The sequence below is a fragment of the Mauremys reevesii genome, linkage group 2 (genome assembly GCF_016161935.1).
Source record: "Mauremys reevesii isolate NIE-2019 linkage group 2, ASM1616193v1, whole genome shotgun sequence".
NCBI lineage: Eukaryota > Metazoa > Chordata > Testudines > Geoemydidae > Mauremys > Mauremys reevesii.
In genome coordinates, this window is record NC_052624.1 from 116,593,114 (window position 1) to 116,611,223 (window position 18,110).

Below are 18,110 nucleotides of genomic sequence, written 5' to 3' on the forward strand. Positions count from 1 at the left end.
CCGCGGGACCAGCAGACCCTCCGCAGGCACGCCTGAGGGAGGCCCACCGGAGCCACGGGACCGGCGACTGGCAGAGCGCCCCCCGCGGCATGCCACCATGCTTGGGGTGGCAAAATGTCTAGAGCCGCGGGACCAAAGCCGCGGGACCAGCGGACCCTCTGCAGGCAAACCGCCGGAGGCAGCCTGCCTGCCGTGCTTGGGACAGCAAAATCCCTAGAGCCACCCCTGCTAGGATCTGCCCTTATGGAACAAGTTCCAGGACTGGGATTACAGACTTTTTTTAGACTCCTTTAGACTAACTTACTTAGACTCTCTCCCATTTACCAACAGGTAATTCATACCCTGCGTAACACATCAATTCTGAATTTGACCCACTGGACCTGATTCTCCACTGCCTGGCACCTTGAGTAGTCATTTAAATCTGTGCAAAGTGGGCGTCAATTTTACCAGCTCAGAATGGTAACATTTTACACTTACTTTGCGTAGATGGAAATTACTACAGAAGGTGCAAGGTGGATGAGATAATATCTTCTATGGGACCAACTTCTGTTGGTGAGAGAGACACGCTTTCAGACTATACAGAGCTCTTTTTCTTTATGTACCATAGAACCTCAGCATTACAAACACCTTGGAAATGGAGGTTGTTCGTAACTGAACAAAACATTATGGTTGTTCTTTCAAAAGTTTACAACTGATCATTGACTTAATACAGCTTTGAAACTTTACTATGCAGAAGAAAAATGCTGCTTTTAACCATCTTAATTTAAATGAAACAAGCACAGAAACAGTTTCCTGACTTAGTCAAATCTTTTTTTTAAAAACTTTTATTTTTTTAGCAGTTTAACACAGTACTATACAGTATTCCGGTTTTTTTGTTTTGTTTTGTTTTTTGTCTTTGCTGCTGCTTGATTGTGGTTCCAAATGAGGTATGTGGTTGACTGGTCAGTTTGTAACTCCAATGTTCATAACTCTGAGGTTCTACTGTAGCTCAAAAGCTTGTCTGTCTCACCAACAGAAATTGGTCCAATAAAAGATATTACCTCACCCACCTTGTCTCTCTAATATCCTGGGACCAACATGGCTACAACTACACTGCATACAAAAGGTGCAAGACAGTAGAGGATCAAGCCCACTGAGACTCAGTGTAAGGGAATCTAAAAGGGTATAATTCACATGAAGAGATGTCAGGAGGCAGGAGTATAGCAAGAAAAACAACTCATGGGAGGGTATATAAATGTGTTAGTTAAAGTAAACCAACATCTTCAGGCTCCTAGGTGTGTAAATTACACCAGTTTACACTCCTTTGTGATCTGAGGGAGCCTGAGTCTAAATTAGCCTCCTTTACACTAACTTGCATCACCTTAGAATTTGCTCCACTGGTTTACAGTTGAGCTGTTATCAGATATCTCATATATAGAAACTGAATATGGTATTTATCAATGGAATTCTTTCTAATGTAAATCTTCACACACATACAACAATCATAACAAATGGGTCTATGGAGAGCCTTTTATCCTCTCCGTGGACAGGGAGAAAAGACGGTTACTCACCGTAGTAACTGTTGTTCTTCGAGATGTGTTGCTCCTATCCATTCCAGTTAGATGTGCGCGCCGCGCGTGCACAGCTCTTCGGAACATTTTTACCTTAGCAACTCCGGCGGGCCGGCTGGGCGCCCCCTGGAGTGGCGCCGCCATGGCGCTGAATATATACCCCAGCCGGCCCGTCCGCTCCTCAGTTCTTTCGTGCCGGCTACTCCGACAGTGGGGAAGGAGGGCGGGTCTGGAATGGATAGGAGCAACACATCTCGAAGAACAACAGTTACTACGGTGAGTAACCGTCTTTTCTTCTTCGAGTGATTGCTCCTATGCATTCCAGTTAGGTGATTCCCAAGCCTTACCTAGGCGGTGGGGTCGGAGTGAGACGTGGCAGAGTGTAAGACTGCTCAGCCGAAGGCTGCATCGTCTCTGGATTGCTGCACCAACGCGTAGTGGGAAGCGAAGGTGTGGACAGAAGACCAGGTGGCCGCTCTACAGATGTCCTGGATGGGGACATGGGCCAGGAAGGCGGCCGACGAGGCGTGCGCCCTCGTCGAGTGTGCGGTGAGGCGGGATGCTGGCACGCGAGCAAGCTCGTAGCATGTCCGGATACATGCCGTTACCCAGGAGGAAATCCGCTGCGAGGAGACCGGCTCGCCTTTCATGTGGTCGGCAACCGCTACAAACAGCTGCGGCGAATGCCGGAAGGGCTTCGTGCGCTCGATATAAAATGCGAGGGCCCTGCGGACGTCCAGGGTGTGAAGCTGCTGCTCGCGAGGTGAGGCGTGCGGCTTCGGGAAGAAGACCGGAAGGAAGATCTCCTGATTGAGGTGAAAGGCCGACACCACCTTAGGGAGGAAGGCCGGGTGTGGTCGAAGCTGCACTTTGTCTCCGTGGAATACGGTGTATGGTGGACTAACCGTTAATGCACGGAGCTCAGAAACTCGTCTTGCCGATGTAATTGCAACTAGGAAGGCTGTCTTCCAGGAGAGGTAGAGCAGAGATTACGTGGCCAGAGGCTCGAAGGGCGGTCCCATGAGCTTGGCCAGAACGAGATTTAAATCCCAGGTCGGGGTAGGACGGCGCACCGGCGGGTACAAGCGGTCCAGGCCTTTAAGGAAGCAGGAAACCATCTGGTTGGAGAAGATGGACCGACCTCCCATGGATGGACGAAAGGCAGACACTGCTGCCAGGTGCACCTTCAAGGAGGAGACCGCAAGGCCTTGTTCCTTAAGGTACCAGAGGTAGTCCAGGATTGTAGGGATAGGGACTACGAAGGGATTGAGGCCGCATTGGTCACACCAGAGCGCGAAATGCTTCCATTTCGCGAGGTAGGTGGAGCGAGTGGAAGGCTTTCTGCTCTCTAGCAGGACTTGCTGTACTGCCACCGAACAGTCCCTCTCTGCGTGGGTCAACCACGCAGGCACCAAGCTGTAAGATGGAGGGACTGCAGGTTCGGATGGCGGAGTCTGCCGAAGTCCTGCGTGATGAGGTCCGGCCACAACGGAAGGGTCATGGGATCCTGAACGGAGAGCTCGAGCAGCAGGATGTACCAATGCTGCCTCGGCCAGGCCGGAGCGACGAGTATGAGGCAGGCCCTGTCCCTCCGAAGCTTGAGCAGCACCCGGTGTATGAGCGGGAAAGGAGGGAAGGCGTAGAGGAGGTGATCCGTCCAGGAGCAGAGGAATGTGTCCGACAGGGAGCCTGGAGAGCGACCCTGGTATGAACAAAACTGATGACACTTCCTGTTCTCCTTGGAGGCAAACAGGTCTATCTGGGGAAACCCCCACCTCCGGAAAATTGTGTGCACGACATCTGGGCGGAGGGACCACTCATGGGAGAGGAACGACCTGCTGAGATGGTTGGCCAGCGTGTTCTGCACTCCTGGAAGAAAGGACACTTCCAGGCGAATCGAGTGGGCCACGCAGAAGTCCCACAGGAGCATCGCTTCCTTGCAGAGCGGGGATGAGCGGGCTCTGCCCTGCTTGTTCACATAGAACATCGCCGTCGTGTTGTCTGTGAACACCGCCACGCATCGGCCTTGCAGACGGGCTCGGAAGGTGTGGCACGCCAAGCGGATTGCTCGCAGCTCCCTGACGTTGATGTGGAGGGAGAGCTCCTGGGGCGACCAGAGACCCTGGGTGTGAAGGTCGCCCAGGTGGGCCCCCCATCCCAACGCCGAGGCATCCATGGTGAGGGTGACGGATGGGTGAGGGGAGCGGAACGGAACTCCTGCACACACAACCTGTGGGTCCAGCCACCAGTTGAGGGTCGGTTTCGTGACTGTGACTACCATGTCTATGGAGTCGCGGTGCGGGCGGTACACTGACGCCAGCCAGGATTGAAATGGGCGAAGGCACAGTCTCGCGTACGCGGTGACAAATGTGCAGGATGCCATGTGACCCAGGAGGCGTAGGCAGGACCGAATTGTTGTAGTGGGAAAGGTGTGCAGGTCCCGGACTTTTCGGCATTGACGAGAAGGCCCAGTACCCGAAACAGGGATAGTATTTTGGACATTTGATCTGCTACCAGTTGTCGGGATGGTCCGCGAACCAGCCAGTCGTCGAGATAGGGGTAGACGTGAATGCGACGACGGCGGAGGGCTGCAGCAACTACTGCCATGCACTTGGTGAAGACCCTCGGCACGGTGGACAGGCCGAAGGGTAGCACCGCAAACTGGTAGTGCGCACTGTTGACCACTAAACGCAGGTAGCGTCGATGGGGAGGGTAGATCGCGATGTGGAAGTACGCGTCCTTCATGTCGAGGGCGGCAAACCAGTCTCCCGGATCCAGGGAGGGAATGATGGTCCCCAGGGTTACCATGCAAAATTTGAGCTTGACCAGGTACCTGTTGAGCTCCCAGAGGTCCAGTATAGGCCGGAGACCTCCTTTCGCCTTGGGGATGAGAAAATAACGGGAATAGAATCCCCTGCCCCGCATATCGTGCGGCACCTCCTCTATGGCACCCAAGCTCAACAGTCTCGACCTGAAGAGGGACGGGGAGGGTGGGTGGGAGGGTGGGGGCGAAATAAACTGAAGGAGGTACCCGTACTGGATAGTATGAAGTACCCAGTTGTCCGTCGTTATTTGGGACCACGCCGGGAGGAAGTGAGAAAGGCAGTTGCAAAATAAACGGGAAGGATCCGGGGAAGAGACTGATGGGCCGTCCTCGGGCGTCCCGTCAAAACGCCTGCTTGGGCCCTTGCGGGGCCTTGGACGATGCCTGGGCCTGGTTGCGCCTGTTGCCGGAAGGCCTACGGCGGTTTAGGCTGTTTCGCCGACTATTATATGGCCGCGACCTGGCCTGGGTAAAAGGCCGGTAGGGCTGCTGCTGCCGGAATGACCTCCTCTGGGTAGCCGGTGTGTGCATACCCAAAGTACAAATAGCGATACGACCATCCTTGAGGGTCTGAATCCTGGAGTCCGTTTTCTCCGAGAACAGGCCGTGAGTCTCAAAGGGGAGGTCCTGAAGAGTATATTGCACCTCCGGCGGCAAGGTGGAGGATTGCAGCCAGGAGATGCGCCGCATGGTCACTCCTGAGGCCAAAGTTCTGGCCCCTGAGTCCGCCGAGTCCAGAGCAGCCTGGATGGAGGACCGGGAGGCTTTCCTGCCCTCTTTGATGAGAGCGGAGAACTCCTGTCGGGAAGCCGTCGGGATCAGCTCCGAGAACTTAGTCAGAGACACGAAAATGTCGAAGGTGTAACGAGCTAGGAGGGCCAACTGGTTGGCAATCCGGAGCTGGAGACCCCCTGCTGAATACACCTTTCGGCCCAACAGGTCCAAGCGCCTGGCGTCCTTGGACTTTGGCGCCGGGGCTGGCTGTCCATGCCTCTCGTGGTCATTAACAGACTGCACTACGAGGGAGTCTGGAGTGGGGTGGGTGTACAAATACTCGTAGCCGGTGGGGGGAACCGAGTATTTTCGTTCGACACCCCGTGCGGTAGGAGGGACGGACGCCGGTGACTGCCAGATGGTAGTGGCATTCTTCTGGATAGTCCGGATGAATGGGAGGGCCACCCGCAGCGGGGCCTCAGCTCCGATCACGTTGGTCACTGGGTCGTCGTCCTCCAGGACCTCCGCCACCGGGAGGTCAATAGCCTTTTCCACCCTGCGAAGAAGGTCCTGGTGGGCCCACAAGTCAATCGGAGGGGGGGTCCGACGTAGAAGCCCCCGCCACCGCCTCATCCGGTGAGGAAGATGAGGATAGAGTCTGGACCACCACATCTGCCAGTGGATCCTCCGGAGGGTGGGAAGCCGTGTCATGCCCCGGATGCTCTGCGGGACCAGGTGGCGACAGGGCCTCACCCGGTGGTGAGGGGGAGGCCTGCTCACTGTGGCTTCTGGCACCCTGTGTTCAGCACCCGTGGGACGCGGGGGGAAAGGGAGCCCTTGGGGCTCGTGGTAGGCCCAAGGGACCCAAAAACCCCACTGCTGTGGTCCAAGGTCCTGGTTCTGGGTGCCAGCCCGGAGATCTCTCCCGCTGCCCACCTGAGAGGCGACTGACGGCTGACGCGAAGACCACGGGGGGGCAGAGGCGCTGATGGAGTGCGCCGTGGAAGGTGGCAGTTTGTCCCCGGACGGTGCCGAGGATCGGTGCCGACCGTCGCGGTGCCAGGATGGAGATCGGGACTGTCAATTGCCTCGGTACCGGGAGCATGACCGCGATCTCGATCGACGGTGACGGGAGCGGCTTCGGGAGTTGTGGTGCCGAGAACGGTACCGGGAGCCAGACCTCCTACGGTACCGGCGGTCCGGTGACTGGGACCGGGAGCGTCGCCGGGAGTGCGACCGGTACCGCGATGCTGAGCGGTACCGGGACTGCGACCGGTGCCGAGACGGAGAGCGGTACCGAGACGTTGATCGGTGCCGGGATTGGGATCGGCGTGACGGCGACCATTTCCTGGATCGGGACCGGGACCGAGACTTGGAGGGCCATCTATCCCATCTGTCAGGGGTCGGGGGCCGCATCATCGCCGGCTTGCCCACCAACGGAACAGCCCGCACCGGCGGTGCCGGGGGCCGGAGGCTCGGTGCCTCTGTGAGCTCTATGAGCTCTCTCACCATCGAGAAGGTCTCGGGCGTGGACAGGAGATGCAGCTCGACCGCGGTTGGCACCGGGGAGCAGGGAGGTACCGGACTTGACGGCTCTTGAGGTGCCGGAGTCAACGGAACCGTGCACGGCTTGTGCACTACCACAGCCGGTGCCGGGGGTGCCGGTGATGGCTGGGTAAGCTGTCCCGAAGCATGAGGCTTAGAAGCCGAGTGCGCCGTCTTCCGCTAACTCGGTGGAGAGAGGGAACGGTGCCGGGACGTCGGTGCCGGCTGCGAAGTATGAGCAGTGTCGGTACCGGGGCGGCTCGGTGCCGCTGGTGTGCTGCGTGCCGAGGACGATTTTGGTGCCGCTGGGGACGGCGCGGGAGGTTGAAGTGTCCGGATACATGCCGTAAGGAGCTGCTTCAGGCAAGAGTCCCGCTCCTTTCTGGTGCGCGGCTTAAACGCCATGCAGATCAGGCACTTATCTGTTCTGTGGGATTCCCCGAGGCAGCGCAGGCAGGAGTCGTGCGGGTCCCCAACGGGCATGTGCTGCTGGCAAGCCGCACAGGGCTTAAACCCCGGTGCCTTGGGCATGAGCCCGCACCGGTTGTGGAAGAAGAGGGGCTAAACCCCCCTAATTCCCTTACTATACTATATCTAACTAAACTTATTCAACTAATCTAACAACTAAACTAAGTTAACCAACTATGTACACTGAAGAAATGGAGAAATGCTAGGACTGTGGAGGTAAGGGAGCACTCCACTGTTCCAACTGGCCGTCACCGGCGGTAAGAAGGAACTGAGGAGCAGACGGGCCGGCTGGGGTATATATTCAGCGCCATGGTGGTGCCACTCCAGGGGGCGCCCAGCCGGCCCGCCAGAGTTGCTAGGGTAAAAATGCTCCAAAGAGCCGTGCACGCGCGGCGTGCACACCTAACTGGAATGCATAGGAGCAATCACTCGAAGAAGAAGTAAATGTTACAGCTAGTATATGAAGATCGTTTCTTGTAAGCCACTGGTGTAAAGTATGAGTTACAAATAATAAATGTTAACAGAGGCAATAAAAAAACAAAGTAAGAATCCCTCACTATGGGAGTGTATTTGATGGACAGACATCTTTCCTGCCACAATTGATGGGCATTTACTCATTCATCAAGCACAGAATAGCCCAAGAGCAGCGGCTCTCAAACTGTGGGTCAGCATCCCAAAGTGGTTCATGACCTAAGTTCCCTCCAAGCTGCATGGGTGTGCAACTGCCTATTAAGCCCCACGCAGGGGCTCAGGGTTGCGGTGGGGAGAGATGCGTCTCCCTCAGCACAGACCTGCCGGGGCGGGGACAGGCACCCCTCCCCTGGCCCCAACACAGACCTGCCCCGGACTTTCCACAGCCAAGGGAGAGGAGCCCCTCCCTTGACCTGGCCCAGGCCGCTGGAGCTGCTGCATCCGGGGAGAAGCACCTCTCTCACTGCCCTGAGCTGCTGCTGCAAGAGAGGGCTGCAGGGAGTCCTCTCTCCCTACCGCAGCCCTGGGCAGCCTGCACCCCCAAACCCCTCATCCCCAGCCCCACCCCAGAGCCCACACCCACTGCACCCCAACCCTCTGCCCCAGCCTGAGCCCCCTCCTGCATCCCAAACCCCTCATCCCCGGCCCCACCCCAGAGTTTTCACCCCTAGTCAGAGCCCTTATCCCTTGCACCCAACCCTCTGCCCAAGTCCTGAGCCCCCTTCTGCACCCCAAACCTCATCCCCAACCCCACTCCAGAGCCCACACCCTCAACCAGAATCCTCCCCCCCACCGCACCCCAACCCTCTGCCCCAGCCCTGAGCCCCCTCCCATGCTCCGAACCCCTCATCCCCACCCTGCCACATGAATTTTGTTATGTGCACTAATACGAAGGTGGTGTGTCACACATCACCTCCGTATTGGTGCACATAACAAAATTCATTCCACACATGGATGTAAAAACATAGAGGAACACTGGTCGTGACCCCATTGTAATGGGGTTACCAGGACTGGCGTTAGACTTGCTGGGGCCTGGGGCAGAAGCCAAAGCCCAAGCCCCACCACCTGGGGCCGAAGCTGAAGCCTGAGGCCCACCACCCAAGGGTGTCTCTTAAGATTGTTAAAGCTCCCCATTAAGGCCTTATCTTTACTGGGGATTTGCCTGTTTCAGCCATCTGTGGCCAGCCACCAAAGTAAGTACAGTAGTGCAAATCCCTAATGCAGACAGGTTAAACCTCTATAAGCCATTATTTATACAAATGCAACTACCCTGGTTTCAAGCAGGGGTAAACTCTACTCATGCAAACAGTGACTCTGCCTGTCTACACCAGGGGTTTGCACTGGTGCAGTTACATCAGTGGTTGAAATTGAGGCGGACCCCCAGTGTAGACAAGACCACAGATAAAGGCCCTTCACTTTACAGTCCCTGGCCACCAAAACAGAAACTCATTTTGAAAGCTTGAGACAAAAGTAGGACTATGCTGCTGGTAAACTGGTTTTAATAGATCCTCAGTTTAGGGATTTGAATATTCAAATGGCAAAATGGAAGGATCGGACCCAAGCTCTTATAGAAAAGACTGCCTTCTTGGAACCTGTTTTAAACATGGTAACGAAATGCATGTCTCTTCACTCTAAATACAGATCATTAGACTATATTAGAAATTGAATCCTGAGGGTTGAGTCTGGACCGAATGGGAAGTGCCAGAAACTTGTGCACGTGCAAATAAAATGTTGAGGAGGGCTGAGCCCTGAAATGTTGAGGTTTAAAGGACCTGTCTGATCTTCCCTCAGATCCCTAGCTCTGACATTAATAAGTGAAGGCATCAACCAGGAGGTAAGGAATATGCCCTGTGCATAATTTAAGCCCTCCTTAATCCATATGTTGAAGCCACAGTAGATCTTTAGTAGTACAGTACATAGGTCTTGTGCTGGCCCTCGGCTCAGAGTCAAATTTCACCCACCACAGGTATCTCTTAAGAAAAGGTCTCACAATGGATTTTATAACCACTAAATTGAAACAGCTTCAGATAGTAGTTTTCAAGGCTTGTGAATATATTAATTCTCTTGTGTGAGGAAAAACTACACCTCGCTCAAAGTGTTATGTAAATAAAAAATAATGAAGAACCGAGCTATCTGTCCTTTGCCCTCCTTGAAATTAAAGTTCCAATTGGAGATGGAAAACTTCTCTTTTCTGATTATGAGGAAAACAGACTCAGGTACAGCTTGTAGAGACTATCTCATTGGAAACATTAGAGTTTTTTCTCTCTTCTAGGCCTTGCAAGTCTGTGTATGAAGTTAGATGTGTGGATATGGAAGCAGATTTCAATAACTTGCTCCTTAGGAGGAAGAGGTAGAGACTTTTGCAGCTGGTCAAGCTGAGGCCAGAGGCACAGAGTTTTCATTTACTTGAAGTAGACTGAAGGCCCAGAGCTCCCACCAGATCAACACATTCCTGATCAGTGCCACTATATTGTGAATATATCTTTATATATAGCATGTTTATATACACAGAGTACACATCATCATTGTAAATACTTCTTCATATAACATTGTCATAAAACTTTGGTAAAATAAAAAATAAACAAAATTTACTATCTTTTCTTTTTTGTTCTTCCTTCTCTCCCTTTTCTCACTCCATTTTTTTTTGGTCCAACTTGTCCCCACTGTTTCCAGGGGCAGCATTTTCTTCCATGCTAATCTTCTGGATTTTTATACTTTTCAGATTTTTGTTCTCTCCTCTTTTCTCCAGACTTCTTAAAATATGATTCTGCTTTTCTCCCCCTATTTCACCTTGAGTTGGTTCTTTTACACATATCTAATGTTCCTTAGTGTACATTTTGTTGAAGACCTATACTCCAGCTTTCTTCTGTCCTTTCCCCTCACTCTTCCTGAGTCTCTTTCTCTCTCTCACTACCCAAGTCCACCTTCCCTATTTCCGTTCCCAATCTCTCTCTTCATCCCAATTTTCTCCACCATTCTTTGCTATTCCACCCCCGCCTACCACTCTGTTTTACATGTTCTAAGTCAGTGGTTCTCAAAGCCAGTACGCTGCTTGTTCAAAGAAAGCCCCTGGCGGGCCGAGCCGGTTTGTTTACCTGCTGTGTCTGCAGGTTTGACTGATCGCGGCTCCCACTGGCCGCGGTTTGCCACTCCAGGCCAATGGGGGCTGCGGGAAGTGATATGGGCTGAAGGGTGTGCTGGCTGCTGCTTCCCGCAGCCCCCGAGCAGCGAACCGCGGCCAGTAGGATCCACAATCGGCCGAACCAGCGGACGTGGACGGTAAACAAACCAGCCCGGCCCGCCAGCGGCTTTCCCTGAACAAGCGGCAGACCAGCTTTGAGAACCACTGTTCTAAGTCACTCTCTTTTTTATTCTTCTTAACCCCCGCAGTTGCTTTTCTCTCTATACCCTAGTGTTTCATCAATTCCTCTACCTCAGCAGACTCCTTGAATTTCTCTCCTTCTTAATCATCTGGGAATTTCTTCTGAACTGACAGCGTTAGACTAAGATTTACATTTTTCTATTATTGTTTCCTTATTTATTTTGACATTGTTATTACAAGACATTAAACATATACATAAAAATCTTTTAAAAGGGGAAAAAGAAGAAATCAGTGGAAAGAGAAGCACTTTTTGGAGAGAACAAGTTCTGTTTTGGGTCTTCAGCTATGTGAACTGAGCACTAAGGCACACATTTTGCTGTAAAATCTGCCATGCAAATCTCAGCAGATGTCCTGTCTATATTTCATGGCCTGCTGTTGTTCTCTATATCAAATGCAAAGTCTATTGGAAGTATGGCATCCTGAAGTCTTCTGTGATTGTATTAACACACTTACAGAAAAGGGGGTACAGTATTTGTTTGTTCCAAAGTGGTTGATAGTTTTTAAAAATGCTTAAATCACATAAATATCTTAGAATTATTATTAATATTTTGGTGCACAAGTTGATGCCAAAACCTTAAAATAAGTCTTTAATCATGTGAGTAGTCCCATTCACTCTAGAAGGACTACTTACATGCTTTAAGTTAAGACTGCTGGACATATTTGTAGGATTGGGGCCAAAGTTAATTTAAATTACCTGTACTTTTCAGCATGTGCACATGAACAGGCATTAGAGAGTTATCTATCTGTATGAGTGTTTTCACATCAATCAGCTAAACAAGAGATCCTCACACAAAATGTAATGGTCAGGAACGTTATGTAGATATGTAACGATGCTTGGACTTTGGGTCCATAAAGCAAAGAATGAATTACAATGAGAATTGCATAAGATACTTGAATCTGTGACAGTATAGAGCACAACAATGCCACCACTGTGGTAAGTGTGAGCTTGAAACTCTAGCCTACTCCTTTATTGTTCATGAATTTATAAAAGAAAACTCTACCCCATTCAGGTGAGCAACGTAACATTTCAAAAGAGAAGACAGTTTTTGGTATAAATTAAATGAGAAGCATATCCCAGTTCATCTGGCATTATCTTTTAAAGTCTTGTGCTTCTGGAATGAACAAAATGTGTTCACTTTGCGTTAACTGATAGCAATATTTTGTGAATACACACACTAGAATGGAAATTGGGTAAAAATGGGTAAAAATACAAAATCAGGGTTTTTTTTAACATATAGGCTCAATTACTTCTTCTGATTTTTAGAAAGACGAAGTAGATTTAAAACAAACTTTGATTTACAACAGCCAGGCTCCCCTGTATTCTGTGACCACAGAATTCACCATGAAATTCATTCCTTGCCCAGAGAATCGTACTCTAGAATCCAAATTTTTATTTTTTTTCTAGAAAATTAACTTTCTAAACCTTGTGATTGCAAAGGAAACCTTGAAAACATGGCCTTAGTGTAAACCAGTGGAGTACTGCCTGCCTCATTTTGTAGCTTGAAACAATAGCCTGTGTATCTCATCTGAACTCTGAAACCTTAGGATAATAATTTAGATGTCAACACTGACTATTTTAACTGCTGATTATTTGAGCAGAAACAAAATGTGGCTATTGTACTGATCTTGTATTATTCATTTTTATATTTAATTAAAACTCTACATTTTTTAAATTTAAATGAAACGGTCACTGAACTTCCAGTCTGCCACACCAGAGTGCCACAGAATTCCAAAATGTTGCTGCAGAATTTAGGTTCGATCTCCCTCTCCTTCCCCCTGCTTTATTAAACTACTCCTTAGGGAATTCTTAATCTCCTTCTCTAGCCTAGCAGTTTGCCTTCAGTGTGTTCCTTTGTTCCCTTTTTAGTTAGTAGTCCTTTATTTCTGATACATTCCTTAATATCTCTGGTTAAAAGGAGATTTTTAAGAAACAAGTTAGACAACAACACTCTAACTACTGCTCCAGTTTTAATTTGACTTTTCTTAGCAAGTGCTTGACAAAGTAACAATTTCTCAGTTCTCCAGTCAGTGGTCAAACAATAATCTCACTGACAGTATTCAATCTGGATTTTGTATATTGGTCACAGGGAAGAGCAATTTCAGTTGTATATAGTTAACAACCTCCTCTACTGAGGTGGCTCTTCGTCCCCATTCTCCTTGAGTGCAGAACAGCTTCTAAACTAACCAGGGAACTTTGGTTCCTTCCTCAAATTATTCTGCTCTTGTCTATTAAAAGGCCCTTTATTTCTGGGATGATTTCTCCTCCTGTGGCCTTGCCCTTGGGCCTTTTCTGTCTACTTTCTCTCTCTAATCTTATCGCTAACTTTAAACTTAGGCCTGATCTACACTTAAAAGTTTTGCTGGCACAGCTATGTTGGTCAGGGGTATGATTTTTTCCCCACCCTACTCAATTACATTGGCAAAAGCCCACTGTATAAACTGGTATAGCGTACTCCACTCAAGGAACTGGTTTAAACTATCATGGCTAAAGAACTATCTTTCTGATACAAGCTGGGAGGTGTTGCCAATATAGCGCTACTGGTATATCTTCACTGGCAAACCCTTTCAAGTGTAGGCAAGATCTTAGCTACCACTTTTACACTGCTGGTATTTCATTGTTCATGGAAAGTGAACCTCTGATGAAAAAGTGCACCTCCCTGTCCAAACACTCTGTCTTGATCAAATAAACCTAGGATTTTATTTTAACTTATTTCAGCCAAATATCAGAGTGAAGTGTTTCTCTGGGGCAAGAGAAGCATCTTTACACCTAACACCGTTGCATTTCTTTATGTTGATCTCCTGTTACCTCCACTGTCCTTAAATTTGGCAACATCCTTAATCCCAAACTCTCCTACTTCAACTGTTTGTCTGCAAATCTGCATATCACCATCTTGGAAACTGTTTTTGCCTCTACTGAAATCTTCATCCACCCAGTAATCTTCTCACAACCCTTTGCAACCATGGACTCTTCTCAGACTTCATCAGGTTTAGAATGTTGCTAGCTTCCCTTTCACCCATACAAACACACAATCACCTCATTGATACCTTCAAACTACTCCAAGAGCTTCCTGTCTTTTTTCAGGCATCACTTCATAGTTGCTTTCCTTTCCCTCCAAGATATTGCTACAGCTTTCCTATGGACTTTTTCTTTGTCTACTCTATTCTTTCTTCCATCCATTCACGTAACACTAGTGTTCTCTATACCTTCACAATCATATCACATTGGTTTTGCTCATCTTATCACTGTTGATGCAAGAGCTTTCTATAACACCTACATCTGAAACATGCTTATTGTATCTATCAGCCTCGCACAGTATTTTCAAACATCTAAAAACATTTCTTCTCTTGCTATTACCTGTCAATATCTTTTCTTTTACTTTTTATTTTTACTGTGCAATTGTATATTTTAATTATGTAAAGCCTTTTAAGAGAGAATGTATGGAAGACCCTACACAAAATAATGCATTGTATTGTATTTTCAGGAAGGCCATTGTATGTTTTAGGATTGGCACAAATCATGAAGAACTATGAAAAAGTGTTTCAATCTAGCCATACATAAGGGGCTATCTTTTGGCTACATATTACTTACAGGTATAAAACAAAACAAAAAACACTCACACCCAGATCAGCAAAGAATGATACAGTTTGGCAGAAGTTCTGCTGCCATAATAAGGTCTAATCCCACAACCAGTGAATTCAAAAGACCCAGTGGAGCAAGATCATATTCACAGAACATAGAGCTCTACCAACATTTTTAGCCTAAGCACTTTTTTCTTCAAAAGGATATCACGTGGTCTCAGATTTTAGGGGACACAATTTTGAAAAAAGCATCCTTAACTGCACTAGCATTATTTGTAAAAGCAACAATTTGTAGATGCCAAGAAACACATTTGTGTACAAAATGGGTATTTACATATACAATTCAGGTAAATATGCCATCTAATCGTTTTCTCTGGAAAATACCTATTTACACGTGCAAATGTGGGTAGGACGCACTTTTGAAATTGTGCCTTAAATGTTTAGTCTGGGAAAATTAAACAGTAATCTTTTGATATGTTGTCTTAAAATAGTATATATTATGCTGCTTTGCCTACAACAATTGTAATGGACTGAAAAACTATATCAACAGCAAGCTAATTAAAAGCAAGCAAGAAAGAAATATTTAATTAAAATGAAGTTACTATATTTTCTTCATTTTTAATACGTGTGTACTAGAATGTAATTTTGTACTTTTTCACACCGCTTTTAGAGCTTTCATGTGTATTTCTTAATTTATAGTTTACATTTAATACTGTTGAGAAATGTAAAATTAAGCATTTGATAATAAATATTTACTTTTACATGAAAAATAATCAATACATTTTCATTTATCTTCTCTCTCTAAAGAATAAAAAGACTACAGTCAAATTAGCAAAACAACAGCTCTTACTAAGTGGTGAATTCAAACTGCACAATGGCAAGATGAATCTGAGACATCTTTGTTGCCTTTCTATCCCCTGGCAGAGAGCCATACCATATTTGTATACCAGCACATACAGCAATCCACATGGACAGTTTGCCAGTAAAAATGTAAGCAACACAATAGTACTGTAATAAGGTTGAACACTTTCTAAGGAGATAGCAGCAGAAATGTGTGTTCAAAATAAACATTGTGGATGGTAAGGATCCTGTGAGTATATCAAATCTCAATTTGTTCTCCAAATATTGAAAACTAAAAACTCTGGGAATATAATAAGCAATACTAGCACTTCTATAAGGCTGGGTTGTGACCAGGAAATGAACTGGAAAGGTCATTGACTTCTGACAAATTTCCAGCAGCCAAAGTACATTGAAAATGCAAAAAAAGCCCATGATAACTCAAATCTGAAGTGTGTCTGGAAGTATTCTCCTGCTCATGTCCCACTGAATTGAGGCCTAAATGCTGCAATAGCCTAGGCATAGGTTATTGGTGCAGAAACCAGTGCCAGGCCCCCAAAACTTATAAGGTTGGCTTAAAAATCATAGTAAGTTATAGGTTCTTTTCATTTGTTTTTTGAACCTCTAGGGATCACATTTGCAGGCAAGCTTTTCTCCATAAGCATAGAGGCTAGAAACTTAAAAAGATTAAAGCTGAGATTCTCCCATAAATGGGACTTCAGGAGTCGGGTTTTTAAGAACAGGGCCCCAGGTACTAGATGACTTGTGATAAAAGTGTGAGAGATGGTAGCACTCTTCATTGTCAATCACATGCATCATTGTGATAATTTTAATTGCCGTTTGGAGGTCTGCCTAGAACCGATTTCTGTGTGTGTGTGATCATGGCAGTATCTGTGCCAACAGGCTATCAATAAAGCAGGGCCAGTGCTTCAGGAGAGCAAGACCCCCACTCTCCATTAAGGGCTTCTTGGTAAAGTGGAGCAGAGCCAGTGCCAGCAGTGACCAAATGCCTGTTGGGTGTGCCTGGCTGCAGCCCCACGTCAGAGCACTGCTGGCTGCAGCCCCCGTCTCTGGTCTGTGCCAAGGCAGCATATGGAGCTGTACCTCTCTCATGGAGCTGGAAGGGCCCTTGAAAGGTCACCAAGTCCAGTCCCCTGCCTTCACTAGCAGCACCAAGCGCTGCCCCTGACCGTTTTTGTTCTTGCCCCAGATCCCTGAACGCCCCCTCAAGGATTGAACCCCGGGCTCAGCAGGCCAACGCGCAAACCACTGAGCTACCCCTCCCCCCACACTGCAGGCAGGGGGCGGCTTTGCTCTAGGCAGGATCCGGCGCGCCGTGAGGGCGGCCACAGACAGACCCGCTTCCGGCCCCCGAGCCAGGAAGGCGCCCTGAACCCGCAACCCTTCAACTGTTGCCGCTACAGGGAGCGCCCTGAGATCCCGCTCCTCCTATTGGTTAGAGGCTTCCACTCTCCCTCTTCTATTGGCTGATTGTAAAAATCTCTCTCTCATTGGCTGGGAGGGAGTCCTGCCGTCAATCCCTCCCCGCTCTTTCTCACGTACCGTAACCGTGCTCAGTCTCGCGGGCTCTGCAGTGAGGGGCGGAAGTGACGTTTTGAGTTGGGGTCCCGGATGTAGTTGCGCGTTCCCTGAGGTACCGTCGCTGGGGTTTTCTTCGGGAGCGTCCCGGCGCCGGCCGGTGAGTGGAGCCGGGAGGGGGCGCCCTGGTCTCATCGGCAGGGGCTCGGGGGGAGTTCGGCCGGGCACGGGGAGAAGGGCTGGGGGGCAGAGCACGGGGGCAGACAGGGCACGGGGGAGGGGCTGGGAGATGGGGGAGGGGCTGTGGCGGGCAGGGGCTGGGGCTGTGGCTGGGGGACAGGGCAGGGGATGGGGCTGTGGCAGAAGGGCTGGGGGCAGGGCATGGGGAAAGGGCTGGGAGATGGGGCTGTAGCAGAAGGGCTGGGGGCAGGGAGATGGGGCTGTAGCAGAAGGGCTGGGGCAGGGCATGGGGAAGGGTCTGGGAGATGGGGGGATGGGGCTGTGGCAGAAGGGCTGGGGGGCAGGGCAGGGGGATGGGGATGGGGCTGTGGCAGAAGGGCTGGGGGGCAGGGCATGGGGAAGGGGCTGGGGGGCTGGGAGATGGGGCTGTGGCAGAAGGGCTGGGGGGCAGGGCACTGGGGACTGTACTGGTGTCAGTCTCGAAGCTTACAATGGCTCTTGTCTCTGCAGCATCCACGTTCCTCTGCCGTCCTCTTATCTTCTCTGGCCTGAGGCTCTGAGTTCTACTCTCCTCCTCTACCCCAGCTGGTGACTATGGCCTTTTTATATTACTGTGTAACTCAGGGATTGGAAAAGAGGATCCTCCCACTCTCCAGCACTTTGTTCTCTGTGTTGATAATCTGGGCCTGCTTAACACCTCCTAAGAACCATGCTAATAGTGGTGCCCAATGCACCCTGCTCTAGTACAGCTACTCACTCTCCACAGTCACAGTCCTGTGGGGGGATGCCTATGATCTCTGCCATCACTCAAATGTGCTGGACTGATATCTTCGTCCCAATCTTGCTATGGTGGTGAAAGGTAACTGTCACCATCGCCAGCTAGCTAGTTTTCCCTTGCCATGGGGCTGGGAGGTGTCCGCTTGGAGATTGGTTAGCTTTAGTTTCAGTGAATGGATGATGATTCTTGTTTCCTGTTAACTATATCAGGCAGTGAAAATATTTCAAATCTAGTTGTTCAATG

At 49.4% G+C, this 18,110-nt stretch overlaps 1 protein-coding gene across 2 annotated transcripts in view; it reads left to right on the forward strand.

The window, feature by feature from the left end:
* Positions 1 to 16,931: 16,931 nt before the first annotated feature.
* LOC120398001 overlaps positions 16,932 to 18,110 on the forward strand; it is a 53,042-nt gene continuing 51,863 nt past the window's right edge. The window contains exons 1-2 of one of the 2 annotated variants that reach the window (XM_039524860.1): positions 16,932 to 17,069; positions 17,600 to 17,677. The gene's annotated coding sequence lies outside the window, so the exon portion shown is untranslated. The remainder of the gene's footprint in view (positions 17,070 to 17,599; positions 17,678 to 18,110) is intronic. The other variant, XM_039524861.1, reaches the window with a different exon arrangement.